This window comes from Mauremys reevesii, linkage group 5 (assembly GCF_016161935.1).
Source record: "Mauremys reevesii isolate NIE-2019 linkage group 5, ASM1616193v1, whole genome shotgun sequence".
Taxonomy (NCBI): Eukaryota; Metazoa; Chordata; order Testudines; family Geoemydidae; genus Mauremys; species Mauremys reevesii.
Window position 1 is genome coordinate 51,125,561 of NC_052627.1, and position 15,142 is coordinate 51,140,702.

A 15,142-nucleotide genomic window follows, 5' to 3' on the forward strand; every position below is an offset into this window, starting at 1 on the left:
AAGCAGTTTCTCTTGGAAATACTTGATATGTATTGTTGTATTAACAGTATAAGGGTTCTTATTTGATTAGATTTCATGGAGAATTGAAATAATTTGCATTTCCATGTGGTCTGTCTTCAAATACTATTCTTTACTAGAGTTAGTCAGGAATTTTCTGTCAAATGCTTTTTTCATAGAAAAATGCAAGTTTCTGCGAATAGGAATTTTCCACTGGACAATCTGTTCGGAGGGGGGGGGGGGCGGGGAATTTTCCATTAGGAAATCAAAATTAAATCTCTCATTTCAGATCACATCAACCAAAATCTAAACATTTTGGTTTGTTGAAGCAAATTAAAACATTTCTGGTCAAAGTGCATCATAGGAGATGGAGTCTAGCTGGGAAGCATGGTCTAAAAAGGCACGGGGGCATGAAGTACTTGAACCAAAACTCTTATAAGTCCCCACAGCACCACAGGGGGGTGTAGTTTAATATTGAATGAAGGTGAAACTAAAAAAAAAATCAATTTGGGAGTGTCAAAACATTTCAATTTGACATTTCAAAATCAATTTTTTTGGAACTTGCCTTTCCATGAAAAACCTTTGAGATTTTTACACCATTGTAAATGCAAGAAGGGGCTTGAGGTTGCTTTAAAAATGTAAGGGTGGTGGGGAGGAGAGGTGATTTCGAAAAATTGGTAACAAAATAATATACAAACTTCAAATCCACCTACATTTGTTTAATCCAAAACAACGCAAAGCTGCAATTGAATCTGAGGTCTGTAAGAGTAGTTGAAAGTCCTACTTATGCTGTTTGACCACTAATCTACTGTACCTGCAGACTAACTCCCAGTTCCAGTGGAAACTTCAACATCAGAGGAACAAATGATTTTATAGACCTTTATCATGCTGGCTCATTGACTGATCTCAGCAGCAAAGGGAGGTAGCTACCCTGAGATGGAAAAGAAAAAAACTACACTGTTCCTTGGAACACTTAGTGTCAGTACCAAGTATATGAGATTTGCCAGGCCTAGATGCTTCTAATAGGTATCACCAAAAAGTAGTGATGTAAAGAAGTTTCAGTATAAATATGGAGTGAAAATTGAGACTGGTGGTGTCAGACATGTTACATTGAATGTAGCAGTAAAACCTGTCTAAATCAACCTGTGAGAATAAAGCAACACTTCACACTTTTAATTCATTGCAAAAGTGGCCTGCAAAGTAAAAAAACAGGGCTGTCTTTTTTATTCCTTTCTCATGTATAACAGAATGCCTGGAAAGTGTTTACAAAATTAGTGATATTTTTCTGCTTCTTTTTTAACATTAAAAATGCAGATCCTGCTTACCCTGTTTTTCTTGAAATACTTTATGGCCAACTGAAGAACTAGTGGGATGAGAACATCAGAGATCCCCCGCAAATGAAAGCTGGTTAACTGACTGGGAAAGTGATTTTTATTCAGAACGTTTAACACAATTTCAATATTTTGTTTGTTTTTGTTAAATAGATATTAACTCAAAAACTGAGAAACATTATTATTTGTATTACCAAAGCACCTGGGGACTCTAATCATAGCCAGGGCCCCGCTGTGCCAAGCACCCCGCTGTGCCAAACACAGAACCAAAAGATGGTCCCTACCCCTTAAGAGAAGAGATGTCTTTATTAAAGATTCAACATCCCTGTGACCCTTAATTAAGGGCTGAGAAAGTTCATGCTCCACACTGCTGATACCTCCAAGAAAATCAGTGGAGGCTAGACTGTATATCCCTGATATTTCTAAATGTAAAAGATACCAGGAAAGGAAGGGTGGGGGGAACATTTCCAGGGCTTCTTTACACATCATAAGGAAGCAAAAAGAGGGATAAACACAGTATTGTTTCCTTTGCTGGTCACCTTTAAGTGAATCTAGTGTTAGTGAAAAGTTCCAGATCATCAGCCTATTTATCCAAAGAACAGGCCCAGAAAAGACAGTGACGGTACAACGTTTCCCACACTCAGGGACAGATTTAAGATAAAGGCCCAGCAGATAAATGAACTAGAGGGGGAGGGCGGGTAGGCAACGATAGCGTCGAGCATGGGGTTTGGAGAAGAGAGCGGGATGGAGGGATAAGACTTGGAGACTAGGTTTTGGGGGTGGGAACCACCCTTTTTATTCCCCCATCCCATTTTGTGTCTCATAGCCCCATTCCTTCTCTCAATCCCAATCTCCCCCTCTTGATCTCTCCTTCCTGGGGTACACTCTCACAGGCAGCCACACACTCCCCTCATCCCTCTCCCATTCACACATCATTCTGTCTCACCTCTGCTGCTTGGATAGCAGGGTGCCACAAGCAAGATCATCACACCCCTCGAGCAGTGTTTAAATTACAGAGGGGGCAGAGGAGGCCAGGCTCCCTTGCTACTTTTAGGGACTACCTCATTTCTGTCTTATTCAAAGGCACAGCTGGGGAGGCATGTTTTGGCCTGCTGATTTCTCATCAGTGCTGTAATGCTGCTCAGCTGTGTGGATGCTGTGGCATGGGTGGCAGCTCAGGCTAGCTGCCCAAGAGCCAGCCTTCGTCCCTGGGGCTGAGCTCAGGAAGCTAGCAGCAATGCCCGTTTGTGCTCAGGAGACTACTATTGCCCTTGGGCTGCTGCTGCAGCCTTGCTCTTCATGGAGCTGTAGGCCATGATGGCCACCCCCCCTCCGCTCTCCCAGCCAGAAACTGGCCCCCTGTTCCTGCTGCTGATTGCCTCTGTGCTAAGGAAAGGGACAGATGGGCTGGATGCCCACTACCCGCTCCCATGCACCAAGCAGTGCAGGGGGAGAAACAGAGGGCTGTTCTGGGATCCTTCAGAGGCCATTTACACTCTGCTGCTACTGGGCTGGTCTGTTAACTCAGCCCTGGAACCATAAACCCTTGCAGAGCGATGGATCCGAAGCCCAGAGGCAAATATATCCTGTCACTATAATGTTCTGTCAGCCTAGTCTCTCTCCACTGTCTGTACCAAAGGCTCTGATAACAGGCACATTCCCTGCCTGGCTGCATATTCCTTGCCTCAATGCTCCTTAAACTTTCCCCAGGATTAATCCACCCACCTTATGGTATAAGACTCGATCTTTTCATGTCTTGTCTCTTTCTCTCACATCCCTTCCCCACCCCCTAAAGTGTCACCATCAAAAGCTGCCCAGGAGGAGGGGAGAGGATAAAACCCTAGAGACAGATGTCCAGCAGCCCTAGTGAAATCAGGAAGGGCAAGTTGCTTTTAAAGCCTTTTAGGTGCTCAGGAAATGCCTTTTGCAAAAGGAGCAGCCCATTTTCCCCTCCCCAAGTTTAAGTCAGTGTGTCAAGTCAGGTCTGGTCCAGAGGGAGACTGGGGATCTTTCATTGTGCTATGAAACAGTATCAACACTAGTGCTAAACTCCTAGAAACGTGCTCTCCTTTGGTAAATTGATGAAGGGACTGACCCAGGAGCCCTCAATCCAGCAAACATTCCCAACACTTGCTCATGTTCTAAAAATAATATTTTATTTTTTCATTAAAGATCCCACTACCTTTTTCCACCATCATCTGAGTATGGCTCTCCAGGCCTGGAAAGAGGGTACAGCCCTAGGAAGAACTTGCTCCCTCCACACACCAGGCCTGGTGTGGCACCAGTGGGGTGGAAAATACATTGCAGGAGCTTCAACTCCTTCCCCTCCTCCCCCCGGACTAGGAGCATTGCTGTAGGAGGAGCTTCAACTCCCTCTGAGTCTGGGAGTCAGGAGAGATTTGGAGGGATCACCTATAGGAGGAGGTGGAGAGGCAATGCTCCCAAACTGCCTCTCAGATAAAAGGGCTGGAGAGGTTCAGGGATCCAGATGACAAATGCCAATTATGCCGCCTTTACAGCTGTCGCTGTCCCAGCAATGGGCCACAACAACGGGACCTCTGGGGTGATGACATAGCTCAGACTCAGTGTCCATTCAACCATGCCTTCCTTTTGATTGTGGGGGGGAATCCTCCAGGAACCTTCGCACATAAGCACCCCCACTACAGCTGAGGAGCACTGGATGTGGTCCCCTCTATAGCGAATGAACCTCACTCAGAGTAGCAGCCAGATTTAAGTCAGCTGAGGTTAATGAAAGATGCTGCCTCCCCACTTCCAGGGGCTGAACATATTTCACGTTCACAGGGGCGGCTCTAAGAATTTGGCCGCCCCAAGCAGGGCAGCATGCCGCAGGAGGCGCGCTGCCGGTCCGTGGCGGCGGGGGACCTCTTGCAGACGCGCCTGCGGAGGGTGCGCTGGGAGTGTGGCAGGCGGCTCCGGCGGACCGTCCGCAGTCATACCGCGGGACCAGCGAACCCTCCGCAGTCGTGCCTGCAGGAGGTCCGCTGGTCTGGCAGCTCCAGCGGACCTCCCGCAGGCATAACTGCGGAAGGTCCGCCGGAGCCGCCTGCCACCCTGCAGGCAAAATGCCGCCCCAAGCGCACGCTTGGCGCGCTGGGGTCTGGAGCCGGCCCTGCACGTTCATGCCCCTGCACCCTGTTGACTCAAAGCTTGGACGCCCCTTTCAGGACAGTCACTGGACCCCCAGACTCTGTCCCAACCCTAAATCTGCCTTTAAATACAACATGCAACTGCATTTTGTATAGGCAGCCTTAAGAAAGATGCTATTTTTCTCTGTAGCGGTTCACTCATGAGCCACTGAGCAATGAGCAAGTTTGCCTCCTTGAAAGTAACAACCTAACATTTATGACACAGGAAATATTGATTGCATCTCTATAGCGCCCAAATGTAGCTCCTTTAAAAGAGGTTTTGTTGTTGTTTTACCAGCATACCAAGTGAGAATGTCTCTTTTAAAATATATCTAGCTTGTTTGGTCTCAGGGATGGTCTGTTTCTTTGGCAGTAAAATATCCACACTGTCATCAAGTTCCTAGTTGAAATCAATCCAGAAATACAATGGTAGTTCAATAATGACCCACTTCAGCCAAATAAATCAATACTTACCTCACCGCAAACATAGCTCACGCTGCAACCAGTCAATTATTTTGAAGGTGTTATTTCCCATACTCAACTGTATACCTATTTGGGGGTTTGGCTGATTTTGTTCAGGGATTTTTTGTTGTTTTTGTTTTGGGGTGTTAGATGAGTACACACTGGATCTCCCCCTTTTTTATAATTGTGTGTGGCTATTTGATGCTCAGCTATAAGGGCCTTGTAATGGAAGCAATGCATCTTCAGTGAAGGAAAATGACAATCAGAATAAGACGACGAACCCAATTCATCACTTAATGCAAAGCGTGATTGTGTTGCAACTAAAGCATCACACTGAGACAGATTATAAACGAGATGACACCTCCCCCAGGGGCTACCTGGGATATTATTATAAATAAAGACCCATTCATTTTGGAGTCTTTATTATTGCAGAGGATAAATTGTACCTCAGAGCCTTAGGTACACAGCAAATATCCCACTGAGTACAATGTCCCTTATCTGCCAGCAAATGAGTTTTGTCTCACATAATACAGTTTCATAAACAAGATAAGACTCTAGACAAGAACCAGGAGATCTGTAAAGAGCTTGATTGATAGTAAGGAACTATTTCCATGAAGGACATGCTAAAAATTCAGTCAGTCTTTATTACAGGAAACATGAGGAGTGCAGCAGCTGGAGAGGACTTTTGCTTGCTGACTGAAGGGGAGAAGGCCCTAGAGGCCTGTATTAATCCTTAAGGGTCATGTTTCCAAGACAGACTCAGTCCTTTTAATTTTCAAACATCTAACATCCCATGCTAAGTCTGCCCTAAATCTGTCATTCTGCAGGATTAAAATAAATAAATAATTTCCTAGGCAAGGAAAATAAAAGAGCTATTGAAAAACCGTAGGGTTAAATTTGAACCGTCTGTAAGAACTCAGATTTTATTTTAACCAAATACCCCGCTTCTCCTGACAGAATGGCTTTCTCCTCCTCTGGGTGTAACACAAGCGCCCTCTGCTGAGCAAACACCAGAGTACCTTTGGACTCTGTTGGCACAACCTGGACAATAGTGCATATGGACCTAGAGACAGATAAATAGTCTTCTGTCTCCTGGCAAACACGAGAAGCACTATTAAAATGAATAATTTATTGACCCACAATTGTTTATCAACCACTGTCCTGTTATTTACTCTTTGGTTTTTAAACACTTCACAATGTGGAGAGCTGGCAGCTTTTAGCAATGGCAAAAATCCTCAAAGTACACCACCAGCACCACCCTCCATCACTCTCTTTCTCAGCTGCTTTTGTTGGCTCAGGGTCAAGTTAAGCAGGGTGTAATAACTTTATCAATTCTTTTATTATATCCTGTCACTGAAAAAAAATGCCTCCTGCTTTCCTATTGCCACTTAAGCTGTTTCGAATGATCTGCCAGGCCTGGGGGTTATTTGTATAATGTTCTGTCAGCCTAGCACAGCTCCTGACAGCCACTTGAAATCAAGTGAAGAGAAAAAAAGTTAATGGCTTTTATTAGTCTCCATTCTATACATCAGAAAACAGATGCTATCCATGCTACGCTGCCCTTATATACAGAAATAGGCTAGGAAAAAATGTCACCTCCTCTAGTCACAAAACAATGAGCAAGATTAGAAGAACTGGTTTATGTAAGTACGGTAATTACACCTTTTCACCTTCTGAGTGGCAATGTCAAGAAATTTGGGGGTGGGGGTGACTTCTCTTTGATATCACAGGCATTTGTGCTCATTTAAAGGGACCGCAAAGTTCAGTATGTCTCCTCCTTTATCAGTTGCCAAGGTCCAGCTGATTCTACAGATGAGCTTTAAAAAACATGCATAGAGATGAAGGGCTCTCTCAATGCCAGTAGTCTCTGACTCTATGCTAACAGAAGAGAGCACAGCATTTATCAGGATGTGAGCATGATATGAGTATACACATGCACTGACTGGCACCTGTTTGCCTGCTGTGCCTCTCTGCTCTTTTCTAGTTCATAGACAGAAAAGCAAAAAAATTACTAGATTTCCAGCCTTTATAAAAGCAGCAAAGAATCCTGTGGCACCTTATAGACTAACAGACGTTTTGCAGCATGAGCTTTCGCGGGTGAATACCCACTTCTTCGGATGCAAGTAGTGGAAATCTCCAGGGGCAGGTATATATATGCAAGCAAGAAGCAAGCTAGAGATAACGAGGTTAGTTCAATCAGGGAGGATGAGGCCCTGTTTTAGCAGTTGAGGTGTGAAAACGAAGGGAGGAGAAACTGGTTCTGCAGTTGGCAAGCCATTCACAGTCTTTGTTTAATCCTGAGCTGATGGTATCAAATTTGCAGATGAACTGAAGCTCAGCAGTTTCTCTTTGAAGTCTGGTCCTGAAGTTTTTTTGCTGGAGGATGGCCACCTTAAGATCTGCTATTGTGTAGCCAGGGAGGGTGAAGTGTTCTCCTACAGGTTTTTGTATATTGCCATTCCTAATATCTGATTTGTGTCCATTTATCCTTTTCCTTAGAGACTGTCCAGTTTGGCCGATGTACATAGCAGAGGAGCATTGCTGGCATATGATGGCATATATTACATTGGTGGACGTGCAGGTGAATGAACCGGTGATGTTGTGGCTGATCTGGTTAGGTCCTGTGATGGTGTCGCTGGTGTAGATATGTGGGCAGAGTTGGCATCGAGGTTTGTTGCATGGATTGGTTCCTGAGCTAGAGTTACTATGGTGTGGTGTGCAGTTACTGGTGAGAATATGCTTCAGGTTGGCAGGTTGTCTGTGGGCGAGGACTGGCCTGCCACCCAAGGCCTGTGAAAGTGTGGGATCTTGCAAGACAAACCCAAGAAAGAAACCAACAGGACTTCACTGGCCATCACATACAGTCCCCAGCTAAAACCCCTCTAACGCATCATCAGGGATCTACAACCCATCCTGGACAATGATCCCACACTTTCACAGGCCTTGGGTGAAAACTTCAGGACCAGACTTCAAAGAGAAACTGCTGAGCTTCAGTTCATCTGCAAATTTGACACCATCAGCTCAGGATTAAACAAAGACTGTGAATGGCTTGCCAACTACAGAACCAGTTTCTCCTCCCTTGGTTTTCACACCTCAACTGCTAGAACAGGGCCTCATCCTCCCTGATTGAACTAACCTCATTATCTCCAGCTTGCTTCTTGCTTGCATATATATACCTGCCCCTGGAAATTTCCACTACTTGCATCCAACGAAGTGGGTATTCACCCACGAAAGCTCATGCTGCAAAACGTCTGTTAGTCTATAAGGTGCCACAGGATTCTTTGCTGCTTTTACAGATCCAAACTAACACAGCTACCCCTCTAATACTTGAGCCTTTATAAAGGAGTCCTCAGCAGAATTCTCTCCTTCAAAGGAACTCAAGATGTCAGCATATGGAGCAGAAGGCACTGCCAGTAGAACACTGCAAGAAACACCCTACCCCACCAATGGTAAACTCATTAAAAAGGACAAAAGAAACAAAAAACTCCTCTATTTCTCCTGTTTTATCTCAATTTCTTTTCATTGATTGGATTACAAAAGGAAGCAATAGCTATGAAGGCAGTAGCTGTTCCCAAGTGAAATATTATCACTTTCTCATTCAAAACCAGATAGTCTCACACACCTCTAGCCGCTCATGTTTTTCAGCTCGCCTTCCCTCTACCCCCAACTGAACAGTTCAAATGGAGAGAAATTCTAAATGCTATTTTGATTTTAAATTAAAAAAAAAATCTAACTTTCCAAATCCCCTAGGAAGTAAGAAAGAATTATTGTCCCCATTTCTCAGATGAGGAAATTGGAGAATGGAGCAAATAGAGGCCTGATCCTGGTCCAACTAAAGAAATAAATGGGCATGGGATAATCTGGCCTCAGTGTTTTCAAACCCATACAGCAAGTCTATGGCAGAGCTAAGACTAGCACCCAGATCCCATGCCTTAACCATTAGACTATCTTTTCCCTCTCTCTGGTGGTCCTATTGCAGCACCACCAAGTCACTGTGATACTCACTGAAGAAAACACTAAAAAAAAAAAATGGCTTGACTCTGTAGGGAGTTATTGGAGCTGGTCAACATTTTTTTACTGAAAACTTTTTTCAGTGAACAATGGCTTTTTGGAACAATATGAAAGATTTTAAATGTTCCTTCAGAATGATATTTTTAAGTTCTTTTGTCCTCCACCCTCCATTTTTCTTATTCCTCCCCCTTCGCTAGTGTAGGAACAAACCCCAAAAAAGAACACCCAGCAAGTTTTTATTTTGAAGCAGAAGGAAATTTTTCCTTTTGATGAAAAATTCCAAACAAAATGAATATTGTGCAGTGTTCTTTAAAATGTTTTATAGAAAGTAACTGCCATTTTCCAGCCAGCTCTACTAGTTACCTTGTTACACATCATTTATATGCAAGGCCTTTCTGGATGTTTCATGAAATTATTAGCGGATGTTCATCCCACATGGAGCTGCTCTTTCCAATTCTTTTTCAGTGTAATAGACCAAAGGAAAGTGGCAAGAAGATCTTATGCTGCTGTGTTTCACATGTTCCCCAATTTTTCTTTCTACTGTACGTGAGAAATCGGCTAGTGAAAATATTGCATAAACACACAGTAGGTGCTGGTCAGGTTTACTTCTAGCCAGTTTCCATGCAGCTGCCCCTTCACATAAAGCACATCATTCTAGTACACAGCCAGTGTTCAGGACCATATTAAAAGTAAACAGAAGGACGATATGAGTTCAGAGGTTTTATGGCTCAATGATTCTGGGAGCGAGAAAGGGAATATATCACTTTCAAGCTTACTGTATTCACCGTGCTTTGATTAACAGTACTGTTGGCCAACTTAGAAAAGGAAAGTTTGGCCTGACCTTGTAAACAGGAGTTTCTGCATAGGGGGAGCACCCATCTAAAAGTGGGCTATTCCTCTTCATTGCTGTTTCCAGACTGGTAGCTCACCACTCAGAAATGAGCATTGTTGCTATCCAGGGATTATGCTGGAATGAAGAGAGGGAAATGGTGGTACTCTATTCAAGCTCCACCCACAACCTAGGAGGATGTTTCTACTAAAATGATCTTCAGCAAAATTCTTAACAACGATTTGCCATATTGCCAACTTCCTGTGTGATTTGGGACTTGGCTACACTAGAAAGTTCTGCTGCCTCATCAACTATACCAGTATACATATGCAGCGTGGATGCAGTTATAGTGGTATAAGAGTACTTCTGGAATAAATTATATCAGTGTTTTAGGAATGGTAAGTCTACACTAGGAGCTCAGTGCTAGAACAGACTATACCATATGCTATACCAGCAAAATGCTCCTAGTGTAGAGGCAGCTATATTGGCAAAGCTCCGTTTTGTACAGACCTAGTAAAACTACCGTCCACAAGCAAAACAAGCTATGCCAACAAAACATAGTTTTTAGCAGTATAACTGTGCCTCCTCTGGGGCGTCAGCCGGCACAACTATGTCAGTCAGGGATCACACCTCTTTATACTCCTGACCAACATAGCTAAGCTGACAGATGTCTATAGCATCGACCCGCCGAAGCCAAATAAGCTAGACAGGTATAAGGTATCTTTATACCAGTATAACTGCATCCCCACTAGGGCTTATACCTGGATAGCTATATTGGTAAAAAATTACACTCCTAAACAACAAAGTAATGCTAACACAATTTTTCTAGTGCAAACCAGCCCTTGGTGTTTTATTTAGAGCTCCAGCTCCCGGAGACAAGTGATTATTTGACGTGATTGAACTGAAAACATGAAAGGGAACTAGATCATCTGGATCTAGATTTCAACTGGATTACAGCTTCATTTAAAATAAAACAAAAATAAATGTAAGTTTCTAGCACTCATGCTTGCAAGGAAAAGCTTAACACATGACATGAGCCCACCTCGAAGGCTCAAAAATCAGAAACCAGGTAAAAAGAACCCTTATTTATTTAAACTCTTGAGTTTGAGGCAATCGCCTGATTTTTTGAGCCCTGATTCTTGCTTTCTGAAAGTTTGGGGTTGGCAATACTGCAATGTCAACTTTCAATACTTATTATTGTTCAGAATTGGAAATCAGTGGAATTATATCAGGTTGGAGTTTGGCCCATAATATTTTTTAAAAGGCTAAACATGAATCGCTAATATTACCCCATTGTCACTTTTCTCCTATTGGATGTCTACTAATAGTTTCGGGCCTCTGTTTATCATGGCCATTAATATAACACAGAAGATGGCTGCCAGACAGACACTATCCAAGTATCTGTTTATTTACCACATCTCTCCTACTCTGATTATAGTCCTGAACTCCTCTACTCTTATCTACACTAAAGAAGCGCAAAATTGCTTATTTGGTAAAGTGTCATTACAAATCTATTTGTTGAGAAGTAGTAATTGCAATGAAATATTCAGGAAACAGTAGTGCGTGAACATATTGTGCATAGGGCCCAGTGTTAATCAGAACTCTCCATGCTCATTCTGTAGGGTCTTATACTGATGAGAATTTGTTTACCAGTTTTGCCTTATCACTAGTAATTAAGTCTTGGTATTAAAATATATTTCTTGCTAAACAGCTAATATGAGAGTAGATATGGACTCTAGCAATTAAACTCAGATCCAGAAGTCATACACCTTAAGTGTCAAGCGTGTTTGGGTTGAGTCTGGGGTTTTCTTTCAACCCATTATAATAAATAATAATACTTAGCTCTTAAATAGTGCTTTTCATCAGGAGATCTTAAAACACTACAAAGGAAGTCAATATCACTATCTCCATTTACAGAAGAGGAAACTTAGGGACCGAGAGGTGAAGTAACATGTCCAAGGTCAGTGGCACACCAGTAGCAGAGCTGGGAATATAGCAGGTCTCTTGAGACCTAGTCCACTGTGTTATAAAGATAAGACCATTTTCAAAATTTGGATCCAGATTCCAATTTCAAACAAAACCCCACATTTGAGGGGTGGGGTTGATTTGGTTTCAGCAGTGTGTAATAGTAACTTGCAAAACTGCTAGAAAATAGTGGGCCAAACAAAATAGATATTTTACAATCTGACCTGAACTCAGCAAAATAGACAACACAGACCAGGGATGCCAGCATACAGGCTGTGGGCCAAATGAGTCTAAAGGGTGCTACAAGCCAGGTGCACCATTATCTTCAGTAGGGAAGTGCAGCCAACAGCACAAGGGCAATGCTTCATCATGCAACATCCCATCATGATTTGAGTAGCCATGATGAAGATGCAAGCAGCCGCAGTCTGTTTCCTGTCATACCACTTAGGTGCAGTCTTCAGCTTCCTGGCAAGTTTCAGTGTGTCACCTCACTTTTTGGGCAAGATCTGCCTATTTACCACACTCTTACATGAGACATCACTATAATGCACATAGTGTTTTCATTTTGTCTTTTTAAATTTAAAAAAATAAGATAAAATAAAAACACAAATAGTAGGTTTACGTGCCCCAGTCCTTGCCAAACTGAAATGAAGCAGTATTCCCAGCAGAGCTCTCCTCTGTTCTCTACTGGTTTAGAAATTTTAACTTGTAAGGATGTAAATTCTGTAATTTAGGGGACATCTGTGGTGCTAAAACCCACATGAGAAGGTAAACAAACAACAGACTTGTCTTGTTATCAATTCTGTCTAAAGTGCTATTTATTTATGTCACAGCTAACTGTTTGGTGCTTCTTTAAGACTGATTTAAAAAAAAAGAGTGGAAGAAAGCCATAAAATAAATGTTGTTTATTCTTTCCCTTTAGACAACATAAAATGAAAAGCTAGTACAGCCATTCAGAACTGTCTGTCCTCTGTGGTCATACTTCTATTTCATTCACACTGTCATCTTAATTAAATGGTTTATAAAAAATTGCTTATAATGGGGGAGGGGAAGAAACAGATTTAAAAAAAAATCAAGAAAATAGAGGGAAATTATGTCAGTATTCTTTCATTGAAGTCAGAGGAAGCTTTTATTATTTATTTATTGCTCTGTGCCTCAAGAGAAATGCAATTAAAATATAATCAAACCCACCACCTGTATTCTGCAGAAAGGAGAAGAAGATAACCAGGAAAATATATGTTTTGAAATCCAGCTGCACACCTGTCTAAATCCCCACTGCCAAAGGGGATGGACAAAGGAAAGATTGCCACTGTCTTTACTCTTCTTTTTTTTTAAATGGGCTTTGAAGGGTTTCATTTTACCAAAGCACTAATGAATGTCTCTCTTGCAAACTGTAGGGGGAAAAAGGTTCTTATTTGGAAGTAATTGAAAATGTGTTTTTGCAGCCATTTATGCACCCTCTCCAAATAGCCTTCCTTTTTAATTAAATCACCCAATCCACTGGCTTCTGAAATATGTTTGTATGAATTCCTTGCAGAGAAGTAAAACGAATTGCACATGCAAAAGACAAAGATGGAGGTTTGGAAATAGAAGAATTTAGATTATAATATACTAGCAAAATAACATCATGCAACAGCACAGCAGAACCTCACTTATTCCCACTAATTATGAGGAGCCCGACTGCAAGTTACTGAATTTTATTAACCTGTAAGTAATTTTAAAAACAAGGATAAGTACACAAAATGGACTGTTCATTAAGCCCTGATCCTACAGTAAGCCCCATTGAACTCAATAATGGTGTGTCTGGGTGCCAGGGTTTCCCTGAACAGCTCTCCCTGCAAGACCAGGGCCTTATTTGTCTGCTATTTACATTGCAGCTGCTATAGTTAAAGTTGCAAAATGTTTCCATTTTGACCCTGTTTTTTCCACATGCTCATAACATTATGAAGCTTTCACCTTTGGGGCAGAAGTTCTTTCGTGCTTTGTCAGTCCAAAGGCATATGTGCGTGTTTGTTTTTGTAAGTTTGACCAAAGTCACATAGGCTGTTCTGGCATTATGAGTATGAAATATTGTTATCATAAAATAGTGACAGTCACTTTCTTTTCCACCCTTCAACACCCTGAGGGATACAGTATCCCTAAAGACAGCTGCTTTGAACCCTAATACAGAGGTTTTCAAACAGTGGATGTGCCCCCCAGAGGGGCATGGAGGAACATTTGGTGGGAGCAAGCAGCAGCACCAGGTGGCTCATGCCAGGCCCACACAGCAGGGCCAAGGCCTGCCACCCCAAAAGGCAGGAAGGGAGCACCACCTCCACCCCCTGACTCACCTCAGCGGGCCACCCAGGTTGTGGGTCAGTGTTAACATCTACTGTGGCTGTGCTGATTTCTGCTCCCAGTAGCCTCTGTTCCCAACACTGGCTCCGCCCCCAGAGACCACTACAGGTGCCTCACCCCACCCTGAAAACCTGAGGCGGGGGGGGGGCAGTTATCTGGCCCTGTTAGCAGTGCAGCTAGCAGTGCAGCAGGCTGCTGCTGAGGAAGACTGTGTATTTGAAGTTTCCAGGTGTATGTAATTTAATTAGCTGTGTTAAGGTCTCTGTTAGCCTTCTCATCAACCTATCAAGCATACTTTTGTGTGTGTATTTATCTCTTGGTTGAGGGGGTGCAACCAAAAATTGTAAGTCAAAGAGGAGAGAAGGGATCAGCTCCAAAAGTTTGCAATGTTCTTAATTAGCAGTGCCAGCTTTGGCAAGTTCAAACAAATTCTCTCTCAAGTAATCAAGTTATAAATATCTGAAAGTGTGGGGCTGAGCAGAATAGTTAAATTGTTGACTGTACACACAGGGCCAGATTCTTCAAAAGAACTCAGAAACAGATTTTTAAGAGCGCACATCCATAATTGGGGGCAGATTTTCAAAAAGGCTCAGCACCTCCACATGCTGAGCTCTCCTGAAAACCTGGCAATTTACTCTGGTGCTTAATTAGGACCTGAATTCTTATGCAAATTTGGCCTGTAGGGCTCAAGTCTGCTCCTCCTGACATCAATAGTAAAGCTCCAGTGGGAGCAGGATTGAGCCCCTAATGGTGGATGCAGTGCTCGTGCATGAAGAATTTGTTGAGTGTGCAGCAATATGCCCATTATCTGCAAAGCAAAAGCAAATTGATTAACTCAAATATCTTAAGATCAGCCCAGAAGGGACCATATAGTCTGACTTTCTACATGACACAAGCCATAAAACTTCCCTGTAATAATTAGAATTTCCCTCCTCATCTTTCACTACAACAGCAGTGAGGGAGCACAGTTCCATAGACTTCAGAATGATGAACACCTGGGGACACTTCTAATACCCAGATGGATCACTGAGCAAGGTCCATGATTCTCTTCTTTGCTTGGCAGG

At 42.7% G+C, this 15,142-nt stretch overlaps 1 long non-coding RNA gene across 2 annotated transcripts in view; it reads right to left on the minus strand.

Annotated features, from left to right (window-relative positions):
• LOC120406201 overlaps positions 1-14,236 on the minus strand; it is a 180,970-nt gene extending 166,734 nt beyond the window's left edge. For both annotated transcript variants that reach the window (XR_005599136.1, XR_005599137.1), the window contains exon 1: positions 14,072-14,236. This is a non-coding gene — a long non-coding RNA (uncharacterized LOC120406201). The remainder of the gene's footprint in view (positions 1-14,071) is intronic.
• Between the last annotated feature and the right edge of the window lie 906 nt (positions 14,237-15,142).